Below are 20,423 nucleotides of genomic sequence, written 5' to 3'. Positions count from 1 at the left end.
GGTGGTTCTTGCTGGCCTTGCACAACATCAACTTGTCTGCACGACATATCCGAGGGAAAGCTAACACCCTGTCAGACGCATTGAGTCGCTCTGCTTCTGATGACCTCCCTTCAGATTACGCGCAAAGAACAGTTAAAGAACTAGGCTTAACTCAAGTTATTCCGGATCAATCGTTATTTCGGTTTACTATAGGTTAGTTTAATTTACTAGCCCAGAATGGTCTCCAATCTTTCTTTCCTTTCTATCATAGGTTCCTTTTGCTATTTTTTACTGATAATAGGTTCACTTCTGTTTCACAGATCACGACGCCTTGCTGCAGTATTTGGGATGCATCCAGGCCAGTGCCTTTCCCAATTCAACCAAATGGTCCATGCGGTCATATTTTCGCAGCTATTTGATGTTTTGTCAACATTTCCAACAACATCTACAACATATACGTCAAGATCTATTTGCTTTATCTAGCCTTTTTAGCAAATTCCTTGTCATCTTATTGGTCGATCCTTAATTATCTAAGCCTTTTAACCCATGTTAATCGATCTCTTGGGTGTGAACTCCGTTCCTTTGTGATTATGACGTTTATCTTTCACAATGTGCCGTGCGTCGACTGTTGGGCGATTATGATGCCTGCAAGGAGCCCATCACTATCGATATTCTGCTCCGGGTCTTCTCGTTGTTTGATTTTAGCAATCCCTTGCATATTTGCAGCGTTATTTATTGATGGTAGCGTCCATAAATGACGTCATGACTTTTTCTGTTTACATAAGCGGCCAAAATATATTTTTTGAAATGACAATATTTGCCGACTGACAGCGTGCAGTGCGAGACAATCAGTCTAATTAAATTCTAGCCAAGTCATGGTTCAGTGGATTTTCTTGGAATTTTAGGTGCGTCTCGTTTGGAAAATCCAAATCTGGATTCTTGTTTCCATTTTAAGGCTGCCAATACATTATTAAAACAAAAAAGGCCCACTTTGTGTAAGATAAGAAAACAAGAAAAAACTCGCTCCAAGAAAAGCTAGCAGACCTGGCGCTGTAATCGAGATGTGTGTTTGTTGTTTTTTTTTTATCGGATCCTAACGGCGCAAGGTATGGAAGAGTTAGTCAGCTTGACGAGCTTTGAAGAGAATTTGCTCCATCGAATGTCAACAGACTTCAGATTACAGTGGTAGTTTTATTGACCGATCGCAACGTTCATGACATTCACAAAAATAACTGCGTTGTGATTTCCATAAATTTATAGTGTTTTCACCGTCGACAGGGTAAAATGTAAACATCTAAGGAATGAACCCATTCAAGTGCAGAGATTATTTTTCCTTTATTATTTCGCCCATGTTTGAATGAAATTTTACTCTGAAGCAGTCATTTGCAATTTATAAAAAATTTCTGGTCTTACAAAGCAAAACAATTGTCTCCCTCGACAGCAAAGTGCGAGTGAGGTTTCTCTGTAATGAACCACTTAAAGTGTAATCTCTGAACAACTTTGGGTCAGAACACCCTGTCAGACTTGATGCGAATGCGCTCTTCAGACCTTACAATGAAGGCTTACAAACCAAACTCTGCTATCAGTAACTGGTTCTTTACATCAAAGACAAAGAGACACATTCTATAGACATATTCTCAAACTTTCAGCAAATTTGTTGGTGATGTTCATTCCGAGAACCACAGTCATGTTAGCAGTACAAACAAAGAAGTGAATTGTTTCCTATAGCTCAATGTACAACTGTTTTATAGTTAATACACTAGGGAAACTATTGAAAGCCTTAAGCGATATCAATTGACAATGTTTCGCATCACAAGATTAGATCACATGACTGTATTTGGAATTCTCGTCCACGAAATTTTGATGTAAGTTAACGACAACTTCTGGTGGTCGGGGGTAAAAACTGGTCGTTTCTGTTACATTGTTTAATTCGCAGTTGAAGTTAAAACGAAAATCACATTCAAGAATCAAAATATACGAAGAATCAGTTTATATCTATGCTTGGCATCATTACTTGTATTTTGCATAATTAAATAAATCTAATTATTCTTTATAAACAATTTAATTTCGGGCTAGCTCCTCAGGCCTTCGGGCTAGTAATCTCAAGTAACAGCTTGCCAAAAGGGCAACCTTATCTTTTCATTTTTGTCTCACCCTGCCGTGGCTCATATAAAATTCGGGACATAGAATTTTTGGCAATTATTTTTTTAACCTTTACTTACCCTTGGCAATGTTTATAGCACAAGTGCTAGTGGGGCCAAGCATTTAACTTCACAAAGAAATAATTTAAATATTTGAAAATAACATGGTTAAAATCACAACTGGGAGGAGGCAGACCAGCTGGCTATTTACAAGTGCGGCTGAGGAGTTGAACTTGGGGCTACTGAGAAACAACTCTAGTTAGTGGTCAGAAATGGCTTCAAACGCACTGCTTCCAGCCCATGACATGTGCAGTAAGCTGGAATCATATGAGCATCAGGCTGACATTTATCTGGCGTTAAACTGTTGTGGACGTTTTATCACCAAACATACCAAGTTTCAAAACTAACAGTAGAACTTTTTCAATGATCAATTCAATAAGCTTCCTTACAATCAGTAATTATGATTGCAAGTGACGTTTTATTGTAAAGTGGATTCCCAGGAGCACACAAAAATTTCTGAGAACGTCTACAGCTCATGTGATGATTTGCAGATCTTGTTTAAGATCGCACATGTTTCGCCTTGACGAAACTGTGAAGGATGATTAAATGAACGTAAACATATATTTACCTATTTAACTGCTAGGATCTTTCTTCTATTCGATCTTTCATCCCCAGTTTAAAATATGTTTCATATATTTACATTCATTGATGAGATAAAATTGGGATGTCTTTTTAATTGCATCGGAATAGAACAATAACAACTTTATTTCCCATTCCCATTTCCATTATTGGAATCCCATAACTTATTATACCTTTTTCTTACTCTGTGATACACTTAAAAATTTAAAATCATATTATTAAAATCAAATTATTGTCTCGTGTAATTACCCTCTATTTCCGTTTTTGTTTGTCACTGATGCTAATCAATATAAGTTTATTTTCATGCTTTCTTTCATTCTAAAACTATTGTAAATATATTTTATTCATATTTATGAATACCTTTCTTTAAGAGCAAAATAAGGAAAAAAAATTTCTGTCCTTCTAGTAAGAGTTTGTTTTCAAGGGACCAGCTAACCTGACAAAGTGTGTATGAAGGGAGGGGAAAACTGGTATTGGACAGGGGTATTATGGAGAGATTAAGGGGATTTATGTTAGTTTTTATCATGCTCATGACAGAGGACTGACATGGAAAGAGTGTGTCTTATTCAATCTGGTGGTTTTTGGACCAAGCATGGTTAAGTAGATCACGGATGAGAGAATTGACTCCTTTTATACCATCTACCCTGTTTTTTTTTCGATCTCAAGAAAATTTATCCCAAAAGTAACACAAAATTTAAAAAAAATCCTCAAGCTAAATAAAAAATTAATATCTAGTATTAATTAAAATCTCCCAAGAAATTTTCTCAAGCTAATTCGAAAACAAAAATTTTTCATCCAATATATAAAATGGATCTTGAAAATGCTTTCACAATAAAAGCTGAAGCTAAACGACTTTTCACGAATAAATTAAGCGAATTGATAAGAGCTGAATTATCTTCCAAAACACTAATGACAGAGAGAGAAAACAAATACAGTTCAATAAAATGGAAAGAACTCTCAAAAATTTGCAAAGAGCGAAAAATTCATTGTTCATCAATGATGAAAAAACAAAAAATTCTCTCCCAGAACGACAAAGATCCTTCCAAAAAAGTTCATCCTGAAGTTCACAATCACATGGCAATCTACCAAAACAACCCCGAACATCGCCAAAAAGCGAGTGAATGTTCCCAACGATTGAGACAAAATAATCCCGAGAAAGCTATTGAACATAGGAAAAAATTCAATGAAGATTATACGAGAAAAACTCGAGAAAATTTGAAGCTTGTGGTTGTATGAGATTTCCGGTTTTTGACACTATTTAAATATTCATGAGGGGCTTTCCCTTAGCAGGTTGTTTATATTTTCAGAGACTGTCTCTGAAAATAACAAAAAATTATTTTCTGTCAAATTTGAATTCAACATCATTGATAACAATTTTTTCATTTTTTATTGCATTAGCAATTGCTGCCGAGCTTAAATTCATTTCATCCATCGCCTGCCTTCTTGTGGTGAATTCAACTCGCCTTTCAGCTCTTGTAAAAACGTAAGGTTTTGTAGTTGTTTTGTTTTTTTTCCTGAACGAAGACCAAGCGCTTTTTTTAGATTCATTTTTTGTGAGAATTACGCTGTTTTTTATCCGCTTTGTCTTTGCCATTTCAACAAGAGAAGAACGAGCAGGTTGAACAATAGTTTCGTTGCTTTGATTTATTAATTCAATGTGTTTTTTTAATTAAATTCTGGCGCTTGCTCGCTTCTGATATCTCACTTTGCATTTGTGAAAATATTGAATAAACCTTGTCCTCTTACTTTCAGTTTTAAATCGAGAAATTCGTTTTCCGTTTTAATTTGAACAAATAAAAAAAAATTAAGCAGGCAAAAAGTTTTATTGTGTGAAATTTGTGCATACGTATCCAATAAAAACAAAAGATTCTCATGATTTGTACCACAAGTGTGAAATTTTTTAAACTGTGTTTTATACATAGGTTGTTGAGTCGAGATATAAACTGGCTAAGTATTCACAGTAATTAATTGGAGCAGGGGCCTTTTGTTAATGAACTGAATACAAATCCACCTATGGAATAAGGAAAAACCCCTGCCTTTATTCCATAGGCTTAAGTATTAGTAATGTCGCCTTAAGATGGTGTCGGGCTGTTAGGTAGAGCTATGGTTGGGCTGGCGCCTGGCAGAAGTGCCTGTTCAGCCTCAACCCGGACGGTGACTAAAAAAACTTGGCTCCAATCAGGGAGTCTGATGGTGCTCAAAAGAGCGGTGTGGAGGAGGGGAAGCCTTGAAAAGTGGGTAAAACAAAAAAAACGAGCGCTCCAAAAAAGATAAAAACCGCTCATGAGGTGGGAAATTAAATTAAAAAGTAGTCCCTCATGAGAGGCTCTGGTGGCCAACAGTTTTGCTCTTTTTAAGTCAAGATTTTCTCACGAGAGATGAACAACAAAAAACAATTTTCTTGCTTCTCAAATTCAACTCTTAACTCCTTACATCCACCAGTGAACCAAGTTTTTTCCGGAATTCGTTTTTTATCTGTTCCTTCAATGCATCAAGTTTCCATGTATCCAAACTGTCAGGTACATTTATATTGTCCTTTCGCTGTTTGCCTTTCATATTGTTGTTTTTGCCTTTTGCTCGCATTATTCTTGTTATCGATCGTTAGCTTCAGTGTATGTATTTGTTTCTGTTCTAGAAACCACTGGTTACGATTTCATGTAAATTACAGTTCGAAGGAACTGTCACATCATTTGAATAATAACTGCTTCCTTGAACTGCTTCCTTGAATAATCAATAAAAGAGCTATTTTACTTTGGGGGAGATACAACGCTAAAAAAATTCTATAATATTTTATGTGCCACAACAAAATGGATGAAGGGTTTATAGAATATTATTATATAAAGCTCCACCACATGGAAAAGTAGCTGGATTAAATTATCCTTAGGCCAGGGGAGAAACAAACAAACTATGGAAACTCAATTTGCATTGTTAATTAATGCCCTGGGGATGAATATTAATGTATGTATAAAAGACAAACATGTGCTCTATTCAATGCACTTTGCTCTAGTCACAGTCAGTGATTGTTTGGCGTGTGTTCTTCTGCAAACCCGCCTTCTTCGTCGGCGTCCTTCGACTCTGTTCTTCGACTGTGTTCTCCGCCTGTCATTTTTGCTGTACTCTGTGGCTGACCAGGTTCCACATCGCCTGGAGATTCCTGTCCCGGGTTTGGCAGCGGCTGTTGACATCCCTCCGCCGGTGGCGGCTTTGGCGGACCAGAGAGTTGAACAAGCAAATGAAGGTCAAGCAGGTCAACAAAATCTCCCTGTTAATCCGGCGAACGCTGTTGAGGTAAACGGTAGTTTTTCTTCATTAGTGGCCATTTCTAGTGTCGTTATTTCACCAAGAGTAGTCGTGTAAGTTTCGGTTTTCTTTCTTAGGAAGGTGCGGTTTCTTACATTCCGTTACATATATTATCTAAATGATTTTGTGCATATTAGACTTTCCATTGCTTGTGTGGCTAAAGACTGTTTTGCTTGTGAGGCTTAAAGGATTTAACTGCCTCTGTGGCTAGAGAGTTTTAATTGCCTGTATGGTTAAAGAGATTTATTTGCCTGTGTGATTAAAGACTGTTTTGCCTGTGAGACTTAAGAGATTTAATTGCCTGTGTGGCTAGATACTGGTTTGCCTGTGTGGCCAAAGAGATTTAGTTGCCTGTGTGGCTAAAGTTAGTTTGCCTGTGCGGCCGAAGACTGGTGTGCCTGTGTGGCTAAAGGGATTTATTTGCCTGTGTGGCTAATAAAGACTATGAGGCTTAAGAGTAAAGGGAGAAAGAGTTAGCCTTAAAGGTTTGTGATTTTATTTCCTTGTTCTAGGAGAGGCATAACTTTTGCAGAGGTTAAAAAGGTTGGAGGAGTCCCAAAAGGCTTCTGTGGATTCCACATTAGCAGGCTACATCTTTCAGCAAGGATCAGGCGTTAGATCTTCTACTTAATCTAAAGATGGTTGCTAAGGAAATGAATCACCCTAGGGCAGGGTTTTTTGATGCGGCGTTCCGTTCCCTGAGGGAGAAATCGGCGACCCCAGATGTCCAGTTCAGGAAATACCTGGAAGTCATTCTGGGTGACAAGGATCAAGAAAAGGTGTTGGACATGATGTCCAAAGTGGATAAGTCCATGAGGTTGTCTACCCCTAGGTTCAATCATGTTCCTGGGAGAAGGCGTGGCCATTCCTTCAGTTCTGTGCAGTGTTACCATTGCCGTCGTTTTGGCCACTATCAGAGTTACTGCCCGGATCGCCGACAAGCCTTTGGGGAAGCTGCAGGACCTCCCGCCAAGAGAGGGAGATTTGTTCGGGACAGTTTAAAATAAATACATGACGTCATGGCTATTGTCTGACTCGGTGCACATTTTCTTTTCCATTTATTAAAGTATGCTTTTTGTAGCATCTATATCAGTGTTTTCATTTGTGTCCGTCAGGGTTTTCCCTCTAGTTTTCTGTTTTCTTTTTCAAAATTCCTAGATTGGGGCGAGTGACTCCTGTTGGCTTACCGCAATTATCTCGGTGGCCAGTTGACGTACTGTTTTCAGGCGTGTGAAGTCACTCCTTCCTGATCGGGAACCCCATTTGCATACCATTTTCCATTCGTTGATTTGGGGTTGTTCTCTTGTCTCTTCCTGTAGAGTCCTCCTTTCAAGAAGCTAAGATTACAAGAGCCTGTTAGTGAAAATGAATTTTCTCAGGATTTTGGTTTTCTCCTTCCGGCTTCGCAACCAAGAACGTTTGAATCTTGGGTTAATGTAAATGGGGTTCCTGATCGGGGAAAGGCATCTTGTGTCTACAATTGGAAAGATGTTTTAGTCTCTGAAACTGTTCCAGATCTGGGAAGAATTAGACTAAGAGATCAAGACAAGTTCATTGCTGGAGGTATCCACAGGCATCTTGAAGCTTGGGAGTTGATTCTTGAAGGTCATCCGCTTGCTGCATCAATCAGTGATTGGATCCGGAATAAAGTGAACATTAGGCATTTTAGTCAACCTTTTAAGGGTGCTTATAACGGGTTTAATTATTGCTCAGACTTTCCGCCACAAAAGCGATTTCCAAATCATGGGTCATGTAAAAGATTTACAGAATTTGTGTCGTAGGAAATTTTGAAGCGAACGATTACCGGAGCAGTTAGGGTGTGGGGGAAACTCGTGGTTGATAGTCCACCTCATTTGGTTTTACCATTAACAGTAGAACCCATGAAACCAAGACTCTGCCTAGATGCTAGGTTTTTGAACTTGTGGATGAGGGATATGCCTTTTTTCCCTGGATAAATTAGTCGATGTTCCAAGTTATGTCTATAGGGGGTCCTACATGACAAAATGCGACGACAAGTCAGGTTATGATCATGTGTTACTCTCTGCATGCTCTCAGACATATGTTGGTTTTGAATGGAAGGGTTATTGGTTTGTTTGTGGTACTCTTCCATTTGGATGGAAAATTTCCCCCTACATCTACCATACCATAGGTTTGGCAGCGTCCAGTTTCTTAAGAGCTCAAGGTGTTCCCTGTTCACTGTATATAGACGACGTCTTAATGGTGAACTCCTCACCTCATCAGGGCCATGGTCAGTCCTCCCGGCATGTTGACAGGAGCAACTTAGACGTGACGCAGCGACTGCCGCAATATTTTGTGTCTTATCAGTCCTCGTTTATTTAGGTTACACAATTGGTATTAGTAAATCGGTTTTCATCCCCACTACCTCACTGGAGTACTTGGGTCTTGTAGTGGACTCTGCAAAGCAATCTTTCCTAGTGCCGGAACGGAAGATTGTTTCCTGGGCATCTTTGAGAGAGCACATTTTGGCGTGTAAGAAATATGTGGATTTGCGTTTTTAAGGAAAATGTGTGTCGTTCTCATTGGCGGTCCCTGCGACCAAGTTGTTTATAAGAGAAATGAGTTCAGCAATTGCATCTGCATCAGCGAATGGTCTTGTTTCGATCTCATTGGCCTTGTGAGAAGAATTGACGCATTGGCGTTTTTTAGACTCTTGGCAGAAGTGTCTTCCATGGTGAGAAGAGAAGCACGTAGGACTGACTTTGTCTACGGACGCTTCGGGACATGGCTGGGGTTGTGTCGTTCATCTGCCCTCCGGTGAACAAACTATAAGTGACTACTGGGATGAGCAACACAGGGATCTCAACATCTCTACCAAAGAAATGTTCGCTTTGGTAAACGCCATAAAAGCTCTTCCCGCTAGTTTGAGGGATTGTCAAGTTGATGTTTATGTTGACAGTACTGTTCTTATTGGCGTTTGGGAGGGCCAAGGGAGTAAGAAGTCCCCTCAATTGACCAAGGCTTCTAAGGACCTGTTCTACGCGCTATTATATCGCAATTTTCAGCTTAGCCTGTTCCATGTCAAGTCTAGTGACAACCAGGCAGATGGTCCTTCAAGTCGCTTGTCAAAGTCAGATTCAAAATTTCTGCTAGGGGATGGGCCTTGGTGAAACAATCATTTGGGGGCACATGTGGGCACTCATTTGACCTTATGGCCTTGGATTCCAATGTGGTAATTGGATTGGATGGAAGCCCTTTGCCACGCTTTACACCTTTTTCAAGTCCACGTTTGCGAGGCGTCAATTTATTTTCTCACAATTTGCGTGCAATGTCCAATATGTCTAATCCATATGTTTTCCCTCCCTTTGGATCAGTTGGTCCAGTTTTGAGGTTTTTGTATGGCTTCCAGATCCCATTCACCGTTATCGTCCCAGAGATCTGTCCACACCTTTTTTGGTGGACTGAGCTGATGGCTCGTTCTTCCTCTAAAGTTTGCCTTGGTACAAAGGGTAGTTTCAGAGTCCTTCTGGCACCGTCCAAGTCTGGCTATAAACCAGCGCCTTGTCCGTTTAATCTTTGGGCTTGTAAAGTATCGTTTTGATTCTTTGAGTGATTTTCCCGTTTTTTGTTTTTTTACAGCCGCTTCCTAGAGTTCCGAAGCTCTTTACTCTGTCGGTGGCTTGTCCTAGATGCTCTCATGCCAATGATGAGCAGTTTCGGTTTTGTCAGCAATGTGGCTATACCAGGGGTGGTGCTTATGTTTCCGAGATCGTACCGCAAGCCAAGAAAGTCAAGATTGATGAGGAAAACATTGCTCAGCGTTTGGATCAGTTATCACAACAGCGGGGATCCTCGCGTTATGTCAAACAAAAGAGTGCTCTAGAACGGGAATTTTCTATATTCTTGCATAATCTTGCAACTCCAAAATCCCTGGCTTCAGCTCTCCCAGCAGATGTGATAGCTTTTCTAGTTTGGAAAGATCATGGGGGGAAAACACAGGTTCACCTTTTAGAGTGCCCAAACTTCTCACATCAGAGAGTTGGCCAGGGTGTTTGTCAATGTCCTAAGAGACTGGCCTTTGGGACTGTGGACTCCCTCATAGGGAAGTTGCGGGCAATTTTTGTGGAACATGGAAGGGGTTCCGAATGGCAGTCAGTGTTGAATATGCTGCAACATTGGCAGACCTAGATATTGAAACTGGCCAGACATACAAAAGGCTTAATAATTGAAAAGATTTTTCGCAAGCTTTTCAAGATTAAGTATGAGGATAATGGTTTTTTGGACTCTGATTCTTAATATTGATATAGTATCGGTTATAGAACTCCTGTTTCTATCAGAGAGTCTAGGATATGCAGATAGTCACTTGATATTTCTTTTACTTTGTATACGTCAAGCCAAAGCGTTTTTTCTTTTGTTATATAGGATATAAGGATTGGGAAGAGAGTGTTAAATAAAGGTTATGCTGAGCTGGATACTCTGTATTGTTTTACGATGAGCGGTGGCGCTGGGCTTGGGGAAGGCCAGAGCGATTCCGCATACTTCATTTACATGTAATAAATAACAATACCCAGGGCAGAATATTACACTATGCAAACTCAATTTGCATTGTTAATTAATGCCCTGGGGATGAATATTAATGTATGTATAAAAGACAAACATGTGCTCTATTCAATGCACTTTGCTCTAGTCACGGTCAGTGATTGTTTGGCATCCCGCCCACCCTTCCCGAGAAGAAGGCGGGTTTGAGACCCATGCTACTTCTTTTCGCCTTGGTTTGGGCTTGTCCCAGGCCAGAGCGATTCCGCATACCTCATTTACATGTAATAAATAACAATACCCAGGGCAGAATATTACACTATCCAGCATAAACAATCAGCATTAATCAGGACAACACAAATTCTTCAGATCAACTTCTCCAGCCTTGTAATAAAAAGGTAAATATGGCCTTATGGAAAAGACCAAAACTGGAAATATGGTTGTCAAGGAGGTTCTGGAAGACAAAAGTGTGCTGTTATCTAGACTCAAGCAGTTTAGAGAGGGAAAACCAGCACCCAAACGATGACTGTAACGAATGCAAGGTGGACAAATTGCAGTCCCAATTCTACAGACAAACAGTCAGATTAGAGAGCCCTTGATGGTAAGTTTGGCAGTTGGAGCAAACAAAAACAAACCTGCTGATGGGGAACAAACAGCCTGGGTTAATGATCTCTTAATAGTAACTTCCTGGCGTAGTCTGTTAACTTGACACCTGCATTTAACAGTTGCATGAAAATGCAAGGGGGTTATTCTCAGAATACAGGTCCAGCCAAAATAAATAAATAAATAAATAAATAAACAAATGTGATATTGTTTCTGCAATTTAGATACCTGTATATATAAAAATAATTGATAATTCATAAGGATATGCAGCGCCCCTCTCAATAACATCCTGCCTAAATAAAGGTGACTCACTCATACAATAAACAAGCAAAACCTCAACAATAATATTAATTATTAATTTTTCTCCTGAATGCAGAAAACATTACAGGTACTACAGGTACTAAGGCATAAACTAATACAGGTACTCCAATTAATCAAAACGTGGTACATGATTTAATTCAAATTAAATTTGTTTTCGTTTGTAAAGCAAAATTGAAAGTGGCAAGTACATTCTTGGTGAAATGATTGTACCACAAACATTCAAGAAAGTGGTGTTAACAAAAGAGGGGACAATAAAAACAGAAACATTAACATTATTCAGTCACAAGATTCGCCTCCTGAACATCAGAAAGTATATACTGCAAGAACACTAAGAAACGGGTTTGATGCGTCTACAAAGGGATGAGTGCTATGATCAGATGACACAAGACGAAGTGAGTTCCAGGCTAAGGCAGCTGGGAGAGAATCTAGGGAGGAAAGTCCATCTGAGATGAAAAAAAAAAAGACTGAAAGAAGTAGAACAGACGAGGCATCTTATGGTTTGGGGGTGACAAGTCCACTCTTCTAAATCATGGCCACCTTTTATTGACTGTCAATGTTGTATATGATGAGGCACTTTACCTCAAACGCAGAAATGAAGGATAAGGGTCAGGAAAACATTGATGTGAAATCGTAAGTGGAAAAACCTTATGTGTACATATTGGTGAAGTGCGGATTTTTTTTTATTTTTTTGAGGTCCAATAGCTTGCCTACATAAACACCAGAAAGGCCTGTTTGCAAAGCCTGAATACAAACTTGACCACAGCACGAATTTGAGGCTGGAGAACAGAAAGGTGGAAATGCTGGTTGTGCCAGTTGCAGTGGTGATGCCAGAAAGTGCAAAGACTTGGCAGTGTTTCTTAGCAGATCACACACAAGCCTGTTAGAGTGGTAAAAGAAGGTGTTGCAGGGATCCGCTGGATGAAACAAAAAAATGGTGGCTCGAAACCCTTTAAAGACTGTCTAGAGGAGCTAAAGAGAGAGTGCACTGCACAAGGCCTGCCCTGTCAGAAAAAAAGAACTACAGGAAGTTCTTAAGGAGGAAATTGGTGGTATTCAACGCTATGATCTTATTTGATCAAGAAAAAACATTGGCGGATATTGGTTTAAGTGAGAACAGTGTTACCAAACTGCCTTTGCATTTATAAAATCAGCACCACTATTAACTTGCACATAAGGGAATAAATGACAAGAAAACACTGATTAACAGTGCATTATTTCTAAGGAACCATCTGAGGTCCACTGTAGATTAATACTCTTTTCACATAATTATGAAAGGTGAAGTTTTTAGGGGTTAGTTTTAAACTACAACATATTTTGGTCTGGACATAGATTAGATCAGACCACTAACTTCTCCAAACCCTACCACTCCTTAGGGGGAAAAGGAAAGCTGCGTGGTTGTGACTATCGACTTGCTGCTGTTATTGTGGTTCGTTATTTAAAAGCTACACGCCATTTAAACTAAAACTGTTTTCTCCTTAGTATTTGTATAGGTCAAATACCAATACCCTGTCATTTTAATTTTTTGCATATAGAGAACTGTGCAAGGGACATCCATATCGACATACATCTACAAGTAAATTGTAGGGTTTTCTGCTGCATAATACATGGAATGCTACCTTTGTGGTCACCAAGGTAAGAGTGGTGTATCAAGAAACTATATCTGTAATGATCATCTTTGCCTTTTGCATTCAGATTGTATTGAAGAAGGTACTAGTGATCATACGCTGCTACTAAAATAAATGTTGAGATCGATTTCATTTACCTCAGTGCTACACAATGTTTGCTCTAAGGGTATTTAAAATGCACTGATGACCATATCTCCTTTGTAGGAAAAGGAAGATCCAACATGCAGACATTGCTGGATTCCCTGACAGAGCTCAGTCAACTGCTGTACTTGCCAGCACATTTATGCTGTCCAAAATTAGTTCTGCGTCTACACAATCAAGCTTTCATCCATGCCATGATCTGCAAGGAAGCGATTGGGAAATCAACTCCCTCACTTAAAAAAACTTTTATGGTAGGTACTGGCATTCTCTAACTGCTCATGCTGCCAAGCAAAGCAGAATTGTCTCTTCAAAGTCAACAAACACTGAGGAAGAGAATTGGCACTTCAACACCCTTCAAGGTGTCACCAGATTAACGAACAGGAGAAAGGGTAACATCATCACTCCAAGCCTCATCCATCTACAAGCTGTGCAAAAGATTAAAGAGAGCAAACATGCAAAGAGTTCAGTGAAACTGCCGCAATCACAAATTTCGTAATATTACAGCACTGTACACCATTCCTAACACACTTGTTTCAAATTGGTACATTATCAAACACCCAAAGGAAAAGAAGCCGAACAAACCAAGCAACAAGATAAACTTATGGGTGTGAATGTCCGCATCAATGTGTTAAATCAAGTACGCCTGAAGAGAAACAGGCCAACAACACCATCGCATCTGACGAAATCGAAGAAAAATCAACCACAACCTTCATGTGCTAACTGCGGCAGATATGGAACAAAACAGGCAAAGCAAAAATGTCCAGCATTTAACCAGAAGTGTTGAAGATGTGGAAATGTTAACCACTACCAATCACTTTGTCAAAGCAGGATCATTGCCACCATGAAAGAAGAAGATTTCAACAATGATGGACCATATTGTTATCTGCGCCGTTGGCGGAGAACCTAAACCTCATGTCAACAAGGATCTGGTTAATTTGTTTATCAAAAGCAGACAGCCTGGAAATCAAGTATGATTTGTTGCCAATGAAATTATACAAGTTGCGAACCGGAGATACAGCTCTCAACAAGCTACAAAGGTGCACCAAGTTTATTGTTTCATACACTGGTGAACAACAGAAGATTGCAGGAAAGATTAAGCCTTAGTCTGCCATAAAGAGCTACGAAACAATAAAATTCCAAATAGTTGAAGGAGATTATCAACCTATCTTGTCACTCAACACACGCTAAATTACTGTGATGTGCTTTCACTTACAATATTGCCATGCAGTAACGCAATTCTTGAAGAATTCAAAGACGTGTTCAAGGGACTAAGAGAACTTCCAGGCGAATATAAAATCATTACTGACAATGCAGTGAAACCAAAAATTCACCCATCAAGACGGTACACCACAAGGTCATTGCACCAGTAACTGAGCTTACAGAATGCAGTCTTGCCATTACAAAGCTAACCAAGAAACGAATATGTTTGGATCCAAGAGATCTCAACAAAGCTATCAAACGAGAGCACTATCTGATGCCAACAAAAGAAGAGATTTCCACTCGCCTTGATAAAGCAAAGCTTTTTACAACAGTTGACGAAAAAGATGGTTTTTGGCAGAAGAAACGACCTTGAGTCTATCTATAAAACCACAGTCAACACACCCTGACGACATCATCATAGCTGGTATCGGTGACACTCAAGAATACGCGTACAAGAACCTTGAGCAAAGTGAATGTTCCTTCTGCACAAGATGTAGAGAATGGAACGTGAAGATCAACAAAGATAAAGTGAAGGGGACGCATTCTAGCATACCATTTATGGGACATCAGCTGACTCCAGAAGGTCTCAAACCAGACCCTGCAAAGATAGAAGCAATCACAGCCATGCCTAAGCCAGAAAATGCCACCCACTGAAGCGCTTCCTGGGAATGGTAAATTTTCTGTCAAAGTTCATGCCACACCTTTGTGAAATGCACCATAACGTAGGTTAGAAGACAAAGACGCTGAATGGCACTGGCTAAAGCAACACAGCATTGCTTTCAAAACAGTGAAAAAGTACTCGACAGAGTCACGGTCCTCAAGTACTACAATGTCAACGAAGAAGTCAATCCAGTGTGATGCCTCTGAAACTGGTCTAGGAGCACTCCTCATGCATAATGGCCAGCCGGTGTGCTATGCTTCAAGAGCTCTCACCGACACTGAAGCAAGATATGCGCAGATTGAGAAAGAGCTTCTTGCCATTGTATGGTCCTGTTACAAATTTGATCAGTACATATATGGTCGTGACACCTTACACATTGAATCTGATCACCAGCTGCTACAAGCAGTATTCAAGAAGCCACTACATCAATCACTACAGCCACTACAGTGAATGTGAATGGCACTGCGGAACTATTCTCTGGACATTCAGTACAAAAAAGGTCGTCTAATGTTCACTGCAGATGCTCTGAGTCGTTCATAGAGGTTAACAACTGAGAAGACCCAACACGATAGCAGCAAAGTATGTGCACTATGAGAGGTGAAACATGAAGATGGACTCTCAGTATCACCCAAAGGACTGCAAGAGTTCAAGCAAGTCAGAGCCGAAATGCAGCTGCTAATCAGGCGATACACAAGGGGTAAGCCTCGAGTTGAGAAGAATGTCCCACCCAGCTTGTATCTTACTATGACAGCAGAAGTGACCAAGTTGAAGATGGTAGACTGGTGTATTGTGGTGAATGCCTGGTTTCCCGTTTGTTGCGAGCAGATATGTATAAGGAAATTCATTGGTTACACATTGGATTAGGTGGATGCCTAAGAAGAGCAAGAGAAGGATAGGATAGGATAGGATAGGATAACTTTATTTATATAGGTTTTTTCCATCAGCTACTTAGATTGTCATTATCAACTAACTATCTATGTACTTAAATACCTAACTAACTAACTAGAACTACTATACTGGCCAAGAATCACTGTAGAACTTAAAGATTTCCTTTACAAATGCAGTATTTCCCAGTCATACCAGCTAGAACAGTGCTGAGAAGAATTTCAGCCACATGAAATGCCAAGTCGTCTGGTGAAAAGTTGGAGCCAACTTATTAGAGCTTGGACAACAACACTTCCTCATAATGGTCGACTATTGGTTCAGTTATTTTGAGGTACAGGAACTAAAATGAATCACCTAACCGAGCATGATTACTGCCTTCAAGGTGCAGTTTACCAGATATGGCATTCCGGATGTCTTGGTCACAGACAATGGAACACAATTCTAAGTAAGTCTGCATCATCCCCAGTCTAATGCAGAAGCCAAGAATGTGGTTGAAATCTGCAAATCGCTACTGAGGTAAGCGCGCGCAGATAATAAGGATCCACTGCTAGCGTTCTTAGATTGGAGGAACACACCAACAGAGGGTCTAGGAAGCTCCCCTGTTCAATGTTTAATGGGCAGACAAACAAAAAAAAAAAAAAAAAAATTCAAAGTATTATATAGTGATGTGGCGTGAAGATTACACCAAGATATTAGAGCACCAAGGTTTTCATGTTGTTTATGATCCACCTGGTGACGGTAACTGCCAGTTTGCTGCTCTTGCGCACCATTTGAATGCTCTCAGTATTTTTAGATCTCAGACAATTCAACAAGAAATTGTGGGGTATTTGCATAATAACTCAGTGGATAACAATGGTTTCCCCGGCACTTTATGAACATTTAGTGGACAGTGAGTTTGCATCCTGCCAGCAATACGTAGACTATATGCCCAGAAAAAACATAATTATGGTGATCAGTTAACGCTGCTTGCTGCTGTTGACATACCCGCATTTGGCATGAGGACACAACATACTTTCCATTGATCTGCAGGCATTACTTTTACCACTGTTTACCTGGGCCATTTCGTACAACCTCAGGGAGAATATCATGTGGGTTTGATCCGATTCCCAATTTCAATGACCACATAGATACTTTGGATGGTAAGGACAACTTTACTGAAGTTGTAGTAAAGCAAATTAAATGATCCCATAGGTGAAGTGGAAGATGATGCAAATGCCGTTGATGACGACACAAATCAAAGTGGCCATGGAACATGTAAAAGTAATGTTATAGGTGACAGGAAAGATGGTGGTGATGATACTGATGAGAGTGATGTACAGCCGTTATTAAACTGTCATTGGCTTGTCTTCCCAGTCAGTCAGTCTTCCCATTTACGAGAAGCGCCCTTAACCCTTAACATACCAACTATGCATATATGGGTAGAAATATACAACGTCATTATAACAAGCAATTGTGGGGAATTGTTGGGGCTTGAGCACTGGTGTTTCATTTTAATGTAGTTTACATGAAGTATATTTTGAAGCAGAGAAAGCATTTGGCCATTCAATGGTTTGTAATAAAAAATATCAAAATTTTACTTTTTGAGTGCATATTGCGTATGTTTTTTTAAAAAAGGCGGCGTGTGCACGATCTCCTGAAATGAACTGTGCCTCTAGAAGCGATGAAAATGATGTCGAATTCCAATTTATCAACTACAACAATTTACCTGGGTTACATCAGTGTTTTGGAGCATCCTGAGTCAGAAGAAGAGATTGGTTCAGATGATTTGGCTGAATCTAGTGGAGATAAGTCAGAAGAAACGAAAAGTGAAGGAGATGAAGTCCTTGAGGAAGAAGAACAGTCGGCATGGAGCTAACAAATAAAATTGACTTCAATGATCTCATAGGTTGGTCAGCAGATGTGAACCTTAGATCTTTGACATCAAGCAAAGGTTTTTTTGATCTGTTCTTCACTGACCAGGTATGAATTGGAATTGCCAACAAATTCCAAAAATGTCAAAGGTTTCCAAGTAAGATCTGACACCCATTGAGGACAAACAGGACATCTGATGTGAAGATGTTTGTCTCATTCAGGGAAAAGTGAGGTGAAAACAGTTTTTCGAGATTTCCAAGAGATTGGGAAAATTGTTAGTTCTCAAAGTTAGGAAGTGTTGGTTGGCTTGTTTTGAAAATCCTGGGAAAGGCATACAGGATTGATGAGAAAGGTAAAAAATAATTAAAAATTGTTGGCATGCAAATAATGTGAAACTGAATGTATTTCATTTGTTCATTCAGATAATGCAAATGGTCAGTGAAAACTGTTAAAAGGAAGGCAGAAAGTTCAACAAGATATTGTGTTATTTAATAATAATTGGCAACCTTGTTTAAAATTGATATCTTCACATGCGTGTTGAGGCATGATTTACCTCACTGGGAGAAATCTTTGTAATTCACTGAAATTCATTGTAGGAACAAAATAATAATAATGATGACCATTTAGCACAAACTAGACTCATCTCTTCAGTAGTAAGCAAAACATTTATGCTATATTGTTGGCAGTAATATTGTTGGTAACCACTGTTATGCTCTTGGCAGGGTACTATCCTTTTCATGTTACAAAAGCCAATCCAAAACCTCCATGGTTACCAAAAGAGAAAAACATCAGTGAAAAGATAGACAGCTTCTCAAATCTGATCAGCTAGGTGAAAGTGAAATTGAAGAACTTCATACCCTTTTGTTGAAAGTGGCCACAGCCAGAGAAAAGAATATGGAAGCCATCAAGGAGATACAGCAAAGTACCTTCACACCAAGAAGACTTAACATAGAGAAACTATTATCAGAGAAGACAGCTGTCGTCTCTGAAATCTCCTCCACTTACCCATTTTTCGGAGTCCATGAATGCGTTGTAGGTAATTTTATTCGTTTAATAATAAGGTAGCCAAATGCGTCTGACAACTTATTTGTTTACAAGTTATTACGTACTTCTTTGGTACATATTTTGGCATTCATGGCAATAAAGATCAAAAGCTTTAGTATAGCTATACCTGTACTATAAGGGCCCTGGGATAAGATTATTCAATCACAGTGTTGCTGTAGAACAAAGGATAGCAAAGTTTATTCAAAGTTAATAGTCCAAAGTCATTGGCGCCTGCAGAAAACAGATGAAATGACTTCTTTGAAACAATGAAGTTGTGGACCTCTTGGGGAAGTGAAAATGTCTTGGCGTTCAAAGCATGTGGTTGTTTTTACAAAGCTTTAGTTAAATCTTTTCTGGATGATCCCAGAAATGTAACTGCTATAAATGGAAGTTACCATTTGATGTGCATCCTAAAGCCAAAGCATTTGGAAGATGTGTGGTAATTGTAACCATGGGGAAGTGACAGTTGGGACCTTAAGCAAAGAGACTTTTCGGGACAGCGACGGTGCCCAGAAGTGAAGTTTTATTTCCATTTCAGGTCATACATTTGGCGCGAAGTCGTCTAGGCTCAGCGCTGACATCAAAAGTCTTGTTTTCACAGTGAGTAGAAAACGTGAGTAGATACGAGTCTTTTGTCCACTTCACTCATTGCTTTATTATAATTTTCCATTTGTTGGGTTAGATGTCCCTAGCGATATGGCGCCTGAAGATGAATCTTGAGGGGATATGCCAGATCGCCATAAACGCACATAGGCTGGCCAGCTGGGAAAAAGGCAAAGTTCCCAATGTCATTCAGAAACCCAGAGTAAGCGAGCATACCCGCGCCGTGTTTTCGTCCCTCTGAGACAAAAGTTCATTAAAAAAAATCTTAGATTTTGGGAGCCCATATGAATAACATTGTAATTAATCTTATTAATATTCAGTGAAAATATCTAAGTTCTTACCTACTGGCCCAAAGATGTTTCCTATAAGTCCATTCAGTAAGGCAATGGACTGACATTTTAGTCCATGAACCCGTTTGTGTCCATTAAAAACATTCCTCTGTCCATTCCCAGGTCTAAAGATTGGTCGGACCGTGCTATCTATGAAATCGAAGCAGTTATTTAGAGGGGATCCTTTCCTTGAGATGGTTTTAACATACTGTTGAAGAGCAGCTGAGCTAAGTACATCTTTATTACACTCTGTTACGAGATGACAGTGGTTGTCATAAATAAAATCCATGACTTCATTTGTAATCAAACTCAAAACAGAAACTGGTCTTGGAAAAAGTTGAATCATATTGCTGAATCTGCAGCGATAACTTGTTTGTCTCAGCAGCACATACAGTCCCTCCAAACCATCACAAATGCTTCTCTGTTTGCAATGGAACACTACCGGAATATGTAAGGCATCAACAAGGCGAGGAAGGTCTGCCTTTTCAACTCGAAATTAGGCTTTGCAGTCAGCTGAATTCATGTTTTCTAGATCAAAAACATCGTACTATTGATAGTCGAAATCTAAATTTTTTGAATGACAACAGTCATATAATAGAAAAAATTG

The 20,423-nt window shown here is 39.5% G+C and overlaps 1 pseudogene; it reads right to left on the bottom strand.

Annotated features, from left to right (window-relative positions):
- The window catches only part of LOC146487577 (uncharacterized), a 205,385-nt pseudogene extending 185,046 nt beyond the window's left edge, over positions 1–20,339 (bottom strand).
- Positions 20,340–20,423: the final 84 nt, after the last annotated feature.

Source organism: Pavona decussata, unplaced genomic scaffold (genome assembly GCF_977016875.1).
Source record: "Pavona decussata unplaced genomic scaffold, jaPavDecu1.1 SCAFFOLD_14, whole genome shotgun sequence".
Taxonomy (NCBI): Eukaryota; Metazoa; Cnidaria; class Anthozoa; order Scleractinia; family Agariciidae; genus Pavona; species Pavona decussata.
The sequence above is the reverse complement of the archived record's forward strand: the minus strand, read 5'-3'. Positions and strand labels throughout refer to the sequence as shown.